This window comes from Heterodontus francisci, chromosome 26 (genome assembly GCF_036365525.1).
Source record: "Heterodontus francisci isolate sHetFra1 chromosome 26, sHetFra1.hap1, whole genome shotgun sequence".
NCBI classification, from domain to species: domain Eukaryota; kingdom Metazoa; phylum Chordata; class Chondrichthyes; order Heterodontiformes; family Heterodontidae; genus Heterodontus; species Heterodontus francisci.
This window is the reverse complement of record NC_090396.1, coordinates 35159937-35173199: the sequence shown is the minus strand read 5'-3', so window position 1 is coordinate 35173199 and position 13263 is coordinate 35159937.

Genomic DNA, 13263 nt, shown 5'->3' with positions numbered 1-13263 from the left:
GTCCAGGCGTTCTAACCGCCTAAAGGCATGCTTACATTATTTACCAGAAAATAACGTACCTAAGATACTGCTTTGTTTTTCTCAGACAGGCCATGCAGATCTTCCACCTTCAGTGGTGTAGTTTGTGGCTGTTTCGAATCTGTCCCAAGTCATGATTTTAGAATTGGCCTGTCGCATAAATACAGGAAATAGTATGAAAAACTCATGATTTCTTTTCAATTGGACATAGGTTCTACCATGTTTGGAAAAATAGATCCTTCACTTTCTTTTTATGCAGTTTGTACTCGGGAAACTTTATTGTGATGATATTTGCATGTGCCAATGAATGCTAAGAGTGGAGTGTGTGTCTTTCAATTAAATATTTCCACGTTAACTGTATTTTGCACACCATGCAACACTCTTGTGTCCTCACCTCGTCTGTTTTCAGTTGGCTCCGACACCATTTAGGTAGTTACTTTGGCCAGAACACAGAAAAATACATGTGGCACGAAAGAACGGTATCAATTCGGTTTCTAAAATGTTCAATAAATAATTATTCCAGAAGGATTAATGGGCTAGATTTTATGGGTAGCAACAACGCAACAGAACTCGCTGCTGACCTTGAAGAAAACTGTCCACAAAGATCTAGCAATCTCTGTGATGCGGACCCTAACTGAGACAAAACTAGAATTAAACAAAAACTAGAATTAAACAAAAACTAGAATTGAAACAGAAACCAAAACTGAAAAAGCAACTTCAGGTTTCCAGCAAAACTGACACTGGTTAAAACCAGATAAAAGGAGACATAGTCCTTCCCAGACTAGGCAGACAAAGCAACTTAGGCAGGAGTGAAGCGGTGACAAGCAGAAGAAAGTGAAGACTAAATGCAAGAGCTGTTTCTATAACATAAAGTAGCCGACTAACTACAACAGTGAATGCTAACAGTTTTGATGCCATACTACTGCAAAGTCCAGGCTATTGTTTTTCCTGAAAATGTTGTCAAAGGAATTGGAAAATTGATTTTTTTTAGTTCAGGTAAAAGATCAGTTTTATTTGAATTTCTACAGCTCCACAACAGGAAAAGTTCAGCTTGATATATTTAATATTCACTCACCAGGTGGTGTAATTGGTAGGAGAAAGATGTTAAAAACTGAACAACAGTACTTTGCAGATGCAAGAGAAACAATAATCAAACAGTCTTCGAACACTATGGCACACATTGGATGATACATTAGCCTCGATTATAATGGTGGCATGAAGGAGCAAGGTGAGTGTCAAATGTATCTGGATGTGCCCAGTGGGAGGAAACAAGCACAAAGGAAAGTCTTTCGAGCAAAGGGGAAGCCAGAAGGTAGGTGCGCACAGTTAGGGGAGGGGGAAACCCAGAACAGGGAGGCACAAGGGTCTTTATGGGGTCCAGAAGAGTGCTCCTCTTGGCACAGAAAAAAACCATGAAACATAGTAAAAGAATCCTATTTTCGTGCTTTATGTCTCCCTTTTTGAATAAAGGATTTACATTTACTATTTTCCAATCTAATGGAATCTTCCCCAAATCGAGGGAATTTTGGAAAATTAAAACCAGTGCATCAACTATCTCAATAGTCACTTCTTTTAAGATCCTAGGATGAAGTCCATCAGGACCTGGAGATGTGCCAACCTGCAGCTCCAACAATTTGCTCACTTTCCTGGTGATTGTAATTTTCTTGAGTTCCTCCCTCCCTCCCATTTCATGATTTACAGCTATTTCTGGGCTTCAGCTTCTCTTATGGCCCTTGATGCCAGCAGGGTGATGACCCCCTGCACTGCCCGAGCGTTTGCTGACCACTTTCCCCACAACCTGCACTGACCCGATGGCACCTGTGTGCCAGTGGCGAGTCCCCCTCTGCACCGTTCAGCCTTTCATGGGGCCTGGGCTGGCCATAACTCTCATTTTTCCTTCTTTATTAATCCTTTTGTCATTCTTTGCTGTTTTTTATATTCTGTGTAATCTTCTGACCTGCCACCGATCTTTGCTCAATTTTCTCTCTAAGTGTGATACTATCTTTAACTTTTTTAGTTAACTACAGATGGCGGTCCGCCCTTTGGAATTTTTCTTTCTCATTGGAATGTATCTATTCTCTGTATTCCCACTGCGTGTCTACCTCCAAGCAGCTGGTCTGCCCGAGACAGCATGTGCAGCCTGTGCGCCCCTGTCAAATCTGAACATTCTGCTGAATGAGCTCTCAATGATCTCTTCAACAATCTTAATTGCCATGGTTAATTGATTGGGCAGGATCTTAGGTCCGCCCTTCCTAGGCCTGGTGAAACGCATCGGGAAACGGGCACACCGGCATACCACACTGATATTTTCATCCCCTGCCCACCTCCATTCCCACCCCTGGCCGGACCTGAAAATTCAACCCGAGTTATTTATGCTAAATGTTGATGTGATGTTTGAGTGACTGCATCTTAGTTTAATACAGGGTGTGGTTTCTGTGCCTGTATTAAGGGCAGTGAGCATTATTGTAAAGGCACAGTTTATGAGTCCAACACAAGAACTTCAAATTCAAGCACTATGATTTGAAAGAAAGTGGATGCCTAGTTTGATTGTTTTCACATGACAGTTTATGTGACTCTTGAATTAGCTCCTATAAAGCAGCTGGATATGTCCTTGCGGTCAATGAAACTTCAGACATGAATATATGGACAAAGATGGGTTTGTGGGATTCATGCAACTAGACCTTAACAGATCAGAATTGATTCAAACTAAGTCATGGGATTTTGAAAAATCAATAGTAAAAAATAAAAATACAGCAGCTTGAAGTATTTTGATTAAAGCATAGGATTTTAAACAAACTTTTCTTTAAAGTGTTATGACCAGGTGAGGAAGGAATCTCAGGCTCCCCTCTTGCCCCTTCTCTGATTTGGCCGTAACGAGGTTTATCTTTTAAAACACAGTGATTTTAGCTTACCACCTCAGTGAGCCCTTGCTCACTGCAGTCTCATTACAATTGCAAATGAACCAATCGGACAGTTTTTCTTAGGTTTAAACAAGAAAGATGTAAATTTATTAGCCTTATCATTCTAACCCGGTTAAAATTATTAAAATACGCAACGTAATCATGCTTGCATGCATAAGAGAGACACACACACGAGTAGATACAGAGGGAGAAGAAAGAATTGCAGGAGGGCGTTGAAGTAGAGTTGGCAATAAATGGAACACAGGTACTGCCTTTTGTGTCTTTGATGTAATGTCCTTGATTGAAGTGAAGGTCTGGGAATCCTCACTGGGACCACGTGCACAATTCCAAACTTATTTCTCTGGTACCATATGGCTGAAGGGAGGTTTCAATTGTCCAGATCCTTCTTCCCCTTCACTTCCCTCTGACCCCACCCCTTCTGATCTGACCCCTTGCCGTGTATTCACCATACCATCTGGCCTTCCCCTCTCTGACACTGAATGTTCTGTACTCAGCAAAGGACTCAGTTTTATCCCCTTACGCCCCCAACTCAATGAATTTTGCACTCGGCATGACGTTGAGCTCTTCTTCCGTCACCTTCGCCTCTGGGCTCACATCTTTGACCAGGAGTCGTCCCCCCGATCAGCAGACCCATTCACCCGCCTCCAGCATTCTCTCTCTACCTGGACCCCTCCCCTTGGCCAATTACCCACTCTTGATCTTTTAATTGAAAACTGTCGGCGAGACATCAGCAGTCTCAATTTCTCTGACCCCCTCACTCACTCTAGCCTGTTCCCTTCTGAACTTGCCACACTCTTTTCTCTCAGGTCTAACCCCGACATTGTCATCAAACCTGCAGACAAGGGTGGTGCTATTGTTGTCTGCGTACTGACCTCTACCTTGCAGAGGCTCAGCGCCAACTCTCAGACACTTCTTCTTACTTCCCCCTGGACCATGACCCCACCACCGAACATCAAGCTACTGTCCACAACGTGATCTCATCTCCTCTGGAGATCTTCCCTCTACAGCTTCCAACCTCATAGTCTCACAACCCCGGACAGCCTGCTTCTACCTCCTTCCTAAAATCCACAAACAGGACTGTCCTGGCAGACCCATTGTTTCAGCCTGTTCCTGCCCCACTGAACTTAGTTCTTCCTGTCTTGACTCTATCGTTTCTCCCCTGGCCGAGTCTCTTCCCACCTACATCCGTGACTCTTCTGATGCCCAAGTCATTTCGATAATTTCCAGTTTCCTGGCCCGAACCGCCTCCTCTTCACTATGGACGTCCAAACACGCTACACCACCATCCCCACCAGGACAGTTTGAGGGCTCTCCACTTCTTCCTTGAACAGAGGCCCAACCAGTCCCCATCCACCACCACCCTCCTCCGCCTGTCTGAACTTGTTCTCACATTGAACAACTTCTCCTTCAACTCCACTTACTTCCTTCAAGTAAAAGGTGTTGCCATGGGTACCCGCATGGGTCTTAGTTATGCCTCTCTTTTTGTTGGATATGTTGAAAATTCCTTGTTCCAGTCCTACTCAGGCCCCCTCCCCAACTCTTTTTCCGGTACATTGATGACTGTATCGGTTCTGTTTCCTGCTCCTGCCCAGAACTAGAAAACTTTATCAACTTTGCTTCTAATTTCCACCCTTCTCTCACCTTTACATGGTCCATCTCCGACACTTCCCTGCTCTTCCTAAAATTCTCTGTCTCCATCTCTGGGGATCGGCTGTCTACTAATATTCATTATAAGCCCACCGACTCCCACAGCTACCTCGACCACACTTCTTCACACCCTGCCTCCTGTAAGGACTCCATTCCATTCTCCCAGTTTCTCCTTCTCCGATGCATCTGCTCTGATGATGCTACCTTCCACTACAGCACCTCTGGTATGTGTTCCTTCTTCCTCAACCGAGGACTCCCCCCATTGTGGTTGACAGGGCCCTCAACCGTGTCCTGCCTATTTTCCGCACCTCTACCCTCACCCCTTCCCCTCCCTCCCAGAAGCGCGACAGGGTACCTCTTGTCCTCACTTTCCACCCCACCAGCCTCCGCATCCAAAGGATCATCCTCTGCTATTTCCGCTACGTCCAATGTGATGCCACCAAATGCATCTTCCCCTCCCCTCCCCTATTAGCATTCCAAAGGGATCGTTGCCTCCACGACACCCTGGTCCACTCCTCCATTACCCCCACCTCATCCCCTTCTTATGGCACCTTCCCCTGCAATCGCAGGAGGTGTAATACCTGTCCATTTACCTCCGCTCTCTTCACTATCCAAGGCCCCATACACTCCTTTCAGGTGAAGTTGCAATTTACTTGTACTTCTTTCAATTCAGTATACTGTGTTCACTGCTCACAATGTGGTCTCCTCTACACTGGGGAGAGCGGATGCAGATTGGGTGACTGCTTTGCAGAACACCTCCACTCTGTCCAAAAGCATGACCCCGAGCTTCGAGTTGCTGGCCATTTCAACACACCCTCTTGCTCTCATGCCCACATCTCTGTCCTGGGATTGCTGCAGTGTTCCAGTGAACGTCAATGCAAGCTCAAGGAACAGCACCTCATTTACCCATTAGGCACACTACAGCCTGTCGGACTGAACATTGAGTTCAATAATTTCAGAGCATGACGGGCCCCCCTTTTTATTTTTATTTTTAGTTATTTTTTATTTTTTATTTTATTTTAGCTTGTTTAGTTTGTTTCTACTGTGCCTATCCACTGCTTTTTTCATGTTTGTGCTTGGAGCCAGGGCTATTCGTTTGTCTGTCAATTAACACCCTCTCTGTACTAACGCTTTGTCTTTCACCACACCATTAACATACCATTTGCCTTTGCCCCATGACCTTCTGGTCAGTTATTCTCTGTGACCTTGTCCTATCAACACCTCTTTTGTTATCTCTTGCCCCACCCCCGCTTTACTTGCTTAAAGCCTATTATATTTCTAATATTTGCCAGTTCTGATGAAGGGTTGCTGACCTGAAACGCTAATTCTGCTTCTCTCTCCACAGATGCTGCCTGACCTGCTGAGTATTTCCAGCATTTCTTGTTTTTATTTCAATTGTCTTCTTGGTAGTCGCCAGTAAAGTTCTGTCGTTGAGGGTTAAGCTGCCACCGTGGTTCCCCTGCGACTTTGCTTCAGAGAGAGACACAGAGAGAGAGGGACTTTTTCTTCTGCCAGTCTGGTTGCAGTCTTTCTCCTTCCTGTCAGGCACAATTCAAAAAGCCCCAGTTGGGCCAGCAGGTAGGTCATGTGACCATTTCTTTGTTTGAAACAGCAGCTTCTTGGAGGGTTGATGGATTTCAAAGCTTTCCAGACACACTCAGTGGGGGGTGGAGTTCTGGCTGTTACACAGTCAAAGGACGTTGATCACTATTGACAAAACCCATCTTGTTAATTGAATCAGTGAGCACTCCCATTATTGCTCTAAGCAACGGTCTCTCGGCTAGTTCTGGTCTTTTCAGAATGCAAATGTGCAACCATGTTTTCAGCTGTTCAGTTGTTTTTTTAAACAAGTTATTTGCAATGTCCAATAAAAAAGTTTCAAGTAGTGTCCCATATGACAAAATTAATAATGCTTCCATTTGGCAGGTGTGATTTCCATCACAAAGGTAAATGCATTGAATATAATTTGCTTTAGGCCTTCCTGCTGGTTCTTAACACATCTGCTATGATCATATTACATGATTCACTTTAAAAGTCAAAGCATATATGTGATCACAATCATTCACATTTTCACTTTTGTTAATTGTTATAAGCAATGTATGAGACCATTGATGGCATGACAATAATAAATGTATATTAGTGGTGTTAAAGTAATTTTTCACTGGTAACAATTCTAGTGAGGCTGATTTAAGTTGAGAGAGATGTGTCTGAGCACTTCATTAACTATGGCGAACATAGGAATTGTTCTGTTTTATTAGAAAATTACTAATGTCACTCCATTGGTTAAGACAAAACTGGGACTGATAGATTTTTGAAGATAACGGTATTAAGAGATATGGAACCAAGGCAGATAAATGGAGTGAAAATACAGATCGGGCATGATCAAATTGGAAGGCAGAGCGGACTTGAGGGGCTGAATGGCCTATGTTATATGTGGCATATAAACATAATGATTTCAGAGTCAACAACTTTCACGTCACAATAAGGGGTACTAATGGCACTAATCAAATCAATGCATAACATAAGCGGGCTAAATTTTACCGCTTGACGTCGTGGGTCGTGGCGCAGGGGCCGGTAAACTCCTGTGGGGAGAGGCCAGCCCTGACCCGCAGCGTCAAGAAGGGCCTGCCGCAAATTACCGGTGACGGGGGGACCTCGGGGCTGCCCCCTGCCATTCGGCGGTGGCTCCCCAATTACCATATGTAAAACGGTACTTACCTCTGCAGATTATGCAGCCTGCCGCCTCGACATGGACACTTCCAAATTTTTCGTTGATTGGGCAGCTGTCATGTGCCGTTCCATTCCCGAACAGAAAAGCTGACGGGTCATCAGAGACAGAAGGTTCCGCTACGGATGGTAAGTTTTGTTTTTGGGGGTCTCACTCTGCATATTGGAAGGGAGGAGGGAGGGGGGGAATATTCAGGGGGTCTCACTAATAACTAAAAGGCTTGTAGACACAATGTTATCAAGAGTTGTGAAATCTCCAGAGTCATCTGCATCAATTAGCTACTTCTATTCCCAGAGGGCCACAGAGACCTGAAAAGCAGTTTAACACTGAAACAGCTAAGTGTTTACAGCTTACTCCAAAATGTTTTGCAAGATCGAGGTCTGTACCAAAACTCATGATGTAATTTATACAAGAGAAAGTATCTGTTTCATTTTAGAACACATGAAAATATAAGAATTATACACAGAACAAATAGGCCTAAACAATCAGGGAGCGGGATAATCAGAAACCACGACAGTGTAAACTTCACTCTCTCTTAAATCACACTCACGTGGCATTCCAGGTCGTAAATATGCAATCTATATAAGCATGTATGAACATTCCAGCCTGAAGCTATTATAAAATGATATTCTCAACACTGAAATCTCTTTCAAACTAATGTGTACTTCTTTATTGTTCGGTTTCACTTGCCTTTCCCCCAAGATTGAGGCCCAGCTTACTGAACATGTACTGCAATTTACTGATTGGCAGTGTGATGAAATTGGCAAAAACAGCCAGCTCAAGTTTAGTTTCACTACATAGTAAGCTTGAAGTTGCTTCATCCCTCCTAATAATTTAAAGACTGTAAACACCACATTCTATGGTTCTTCACATCAATCTAGTTGTCAGTGTAAGCTGCACATTAAAAGACAAAGATTACAGTCAACAGGCTATTTCTTGTAACGACACTGGAATGAATACTTTAAAAAATGGAATATTCCATTTACTCTGTTACTTATAATCTGGAGAGCTTCTGGTTTACAGGTGGATCTACAATGGAACTGCCTAATCAGAAAGTACTACAAATACAGCATGAGAAGAAAAGATCAAAATGAAGGCATTAATTTTCATTGATCTATGAGGTACTGCACATTACGGCCTGATTGACAGCAGCCCCACTCTTCAACAGTCAGGTAAGTATTTCTTTGACAGCTGTCAGGAAACAGGCGCTGGGGCGCTTTAAATAGGGCCCCAGCACCCTACACAGCTGTCAAATGGTTCCTCACTGTGCCAGATGTCCCGCCTCTCCCCATGTAATATGCGGGGGAGCGGCTCAGTGCAGTCATGCTAATGAGGCCCCGTGATATTACGCGCGGGTGCTCTGCGGCAGCCGCTGAATACGGGCACCCTGCTGAGTTCAAAGGGCGCCACTGCAGAGTGTGGCGCCTGAATAAAATTCAGCCCAATGTGTGCAGTAATGGTTATCTAGTTTGTAGTGCAGAACCTAATGGAGCTGTACAGCACCTGACCTGTTTCTATTGATTACTATATGGAAGTTAAGACCCAAATTAACATATTTTTGCAAAAAGAAACTAAAATGATATGAGAATTTGTTGAGCACTAACATTCCACTGCATTCTCTATATAAATAGAATAATGCCTGGCCATTAATGTGCTTCAGTGTTTTTATTTCAATAATATCAAGCAGCTCGTCTCAGTCATAAAAATACCACATCCTATCCAGTCATTGGTATTTTCTATTGCTATACTATATCTCATTCTTCATTACCCTAAAGACACAAGATGCAGATACAGATCTTTAACATGCTGTGAGAATGACTGCACTTTAAATTTTAAATTACAATGCCACTGAGAAGCCAGCCATTTCACACAGTTGGTGAACCACACGACTGTCAGTTCTTGCCCCTAGTTGGACTTCTACTATTATGTAGATTTTTGATAAGTACATGCCTACAGTAAAACAGAGAATAATGCAAGGCACAATAAGTTGCTCATAATTTGGTGGATCACTAACATATACAAGCAAAGAATAGTTCATCTTTAAAACATCTTCTGAAATAGCAGGAATGAAATAATGTTAACGGATGAGAAATGGGTGCAGACTGAACTGAAGACATACAGGGACCATCAGCTGGAAGCCTATAATTGAGGCGGGAGACTATACAAATAAAGACATAATTCTCATTTCATCAACGTCAATCCCACTTATCTCTTCCAATGGATGATGTTTTAAAAAAGTGTAATAGGCTGATTGGCTGAGGGCCTGGAATATCTCTCTGGAATATTATTTGTGGCAAATGATAACACAACCTCTGATATCTGTATGGAGTGCCCCTCTGGTGGATGTTGGTGAAATATTGTGATGTTTTGAAGCACAAGAAATGCAAGGGGGCAATGTTACCAGCCGGCGAGAACACACTAGGTTTTTGGAGCCTTTCACCTGACTTTTAAGGGCACATTCATTCTCGTGGGGTTGATCTAGTTTTCTATTATTTTCCCTTCTTTCCCTCATCGTCCTTTGCCAACCCTAACTGGGAGCTTCGGTCTCCTAGATGGACTGGGCGACGTTAATTCAGTTTTGTCTGTCTCCATTTGAGAGGTATGGCCTCCTTACTCAATTAGAAGCTTTCCTGTCCAATCACACATCACAAACATTAGGCTTTTAAATTTTACAGCAATAACAATAGATTGATCGTAAGGATGACACCGTCACGTAAATAGGAACATGATCATTTTTCCCATGGTACCACTCACCTTTTGTCAGCAGCAACTTCCTTATCTATGTAAACATTACTGTGGATATGATCCCAGCAATATTTCACAATCCTTTGCCCGTGACACCAGCTGTTCCTTATTTACCAACAGTCTTTTTACCATCATTTCTGTCAACAAGGCCCGTACATTTTTAACAAACAGAAAACAAAAACTGCCTGGATATCAAAGAAGCACAGGCTAATTCAAGAACAAAAGGAAATAATTGTCTCTGAATGAACCATTTTCCAGAGGAAAACTATAGTGGAACCACTTACCAGTGCTGTGCTAAATGTCCAATAAAAAGAATATATGAACCAGGCAAAAAAGGATCTTTGCTAACATAGCCAATAGAGTTGCTTCTGAAGACAAGTCCAGAATATACGAAAAAGGCTTCCAGCAGAAGTTTAAAATGTACAGGAAGTGCAAGGATATAACAAAATAAATATTTATTGAGCATTTAAGCTAAAAAGTACACCATTAAGCTTTGGGTACACAAATGAGCTGCAGCATGTGAAAATAGCAGCCTTTAGTTTTGGGTATTGTAACAAACTTTCAATTCATTTTAAAAACTTTGACTCTATAGCTCACATTAGTCCTGAACTGCAGCCAATGCTGGTTTAGAGACTGATAGAATACACGATTTCAGATATGCACTTCTTATGACAAAGAGATAAATCAAATCTTACTATCATTTATTGACTCGGTTTGACTACAGCACCTTCAGTTCATGCTAATAGAATGCAATTAAATGTCTGGAGGAATATACAATGTTTTCCTAGCACTGAAAAGTCAATTGGCTCAAATATCATTTAAACCAATTCCATTTCACAGTAACTGCTTTAGAAGCTGATAGCTAACATCACTATGTTACATTTTATTTTGTGCAATCTCATTATCCATTTTATGGTTGTGTTATGGCAATCAGTTACTAGTTTATTAAAGTCATTGTCTGTGAAATGCACTACATATATAACTTCCCCTACACTCTCATTAAAAAGAAAACACTATTTATTTTGACAAAGTTATTGTGATATTTTGTTGAGCAAAATCTGTCTTACGTGGTGCTAGAGGAAACAAATCGGATACAACCAGAACTGTCCAACCTTGCATTTTCCATTTTGTTATTTATTCAAAAAAACTTTTGATTAAAGCTCTTGTAAGGTTGCTAAACTATGACATTGAACAGTCGTAAAATAGTCTCATGAAGTAGAATCCTGATGGACTGGCTGTTTTTTTTTCTTGCCCATCATTGTGCACAGTAATGGAAATGATAAAAAGAAACATAGTCATTTAAAAAAAAATACAATTATTCTTAAAGACTGGACTTAGTCTATATTTAATATGAAAAACTTTTGAGGTCTGGCACACTTAGCTTAACACCAGGGAAAACACCATTGGAAAATTCATTGGACAGATATCCTATAGACTTGATGGTGAACCTGTATGAATATCTATTGCTGCTATTTATATCAGAAGTGAACCAAAGTGTTTTTTATTACTTTGTCCATCTAATATTAGGATTATTGGGCCATGCACACAAAGGAATTGAAGATATTGAACTTGTCAACTGGAATGATGTAGTGAACAAAAATGAAACTTATCCTCATTTAATCTATTAAACAACAATGTTTGCTACTAATAAACATGCTCAGCAAATTTTAGCTAATCTTTAAAAGCATCAAACATGATTTCAGTACCAATTAATTTTTTGGCAAACGAGTTGAGAAGATGATTGCTATTTGTTCATATAGCTGTAACTTGCAAACAGAACAAAACAAATGCCAGTTGTTACTGTCTTCTGGTCTGTCATCCAGTTAAACAACAATTTATGGCTGATAAATGTTGGCTGTTATAATTGGTTATTGAATAAGCTTTCCTGTGCAATCACACATCACAAAGGTTGGGCTTTTAAATTTTACAGCAGTAACAATAGATTGATTATAAGGATGACACCGTCACGTAAATAGGAACGTGGTCATTTTTCCCATGGTACCACTCATTTTTTGTCACCAGCAACTTCCTTATCTATGTAAACATTACTGTGGATATGATCCCAGCAATATTTCACAATCCTTTGCCTGTGACACCAGCCGTTCCTTATTTACCAACAGTCTTTTTACCATCATTTCTGTCAACAAGGCCAGTACATTTTTAACAAACAGAAAACAAAAATGAATAAAATTCCTTTGTTATATTATACAAAGTAACAGCTGGTCAGGGGATGATTTACAGATGTGCTTGGGTCCCTCATTAGTTTGAGGTTTGCATGTGCATTAATGGCTTTATCGTCCTCGCATATACTAGCTGCCAAATTAATCCATGATTTCATTTGGGTCTATAATTCATTCAATGACAATTTGCTACTTTATATTATTACATGTATCAGGATTACAGCTATGGTTTATGTTTGTTGGTTGATGCTGATCACATGACTCTTTACAAATCACTAAAATGTTTACCCATGCACTTTCTCCACCCTTACCGTATGGTATAAAACACAACCATGTTTGTTTCTATCCCTTTCTGTTGGCCATCTTGTCATTTGTTTATCTTTCTACCCTCCTAATGTTGCTGTTCTCTCTCTTTCTTCCAGAGGCTAATTGGTCCCTTGAAACAGAAACTAACATTCCAGAGAACTGCAAAAAGGCTATGTTACAAGATCCTTTAAATAGTACACCTGTTCAACAAAAACAGTGGTGTTTTTGCTTCGAGAGGAAACTGTCCATTTATGAGTGAACTGCAGTGCTGATCATTTTTAGTCTGCAGCTTGAATTCAGTTTTCTAGTTGAGGGTATTTATGCTGCAAATGACTAGGTATTTTGACTGGACAGGTCTGGAGATTGTTATGTAGTTAGGGTTCTTCAGAGGACTTCTAATAACAATAGACTTCATTAGGATTTGGAGACTGTCTCTAATTTTTTTTCTTCTTTTCTCATTTCCTAAAGGCATTGACTCATCCTGGTGTAGGCTCGCATTGGTACCAGCAGCTGTTTGGTACCTTGCCCCAGTAATTCTTTCTGTTCGAATCTAGTGTGTGTCGGCATGATTTTTGACCATGGGGAAAACCTCACAGCTCAGTCTAATCCTATAGCCACCAAAAAATCAAACGCATCCACCTTCCAGCAATATCCTGGCTGATTGTTTTTGCATTACTGCACATGGGATGTTGAGGTAAATTGCACTGTTCCGATGATT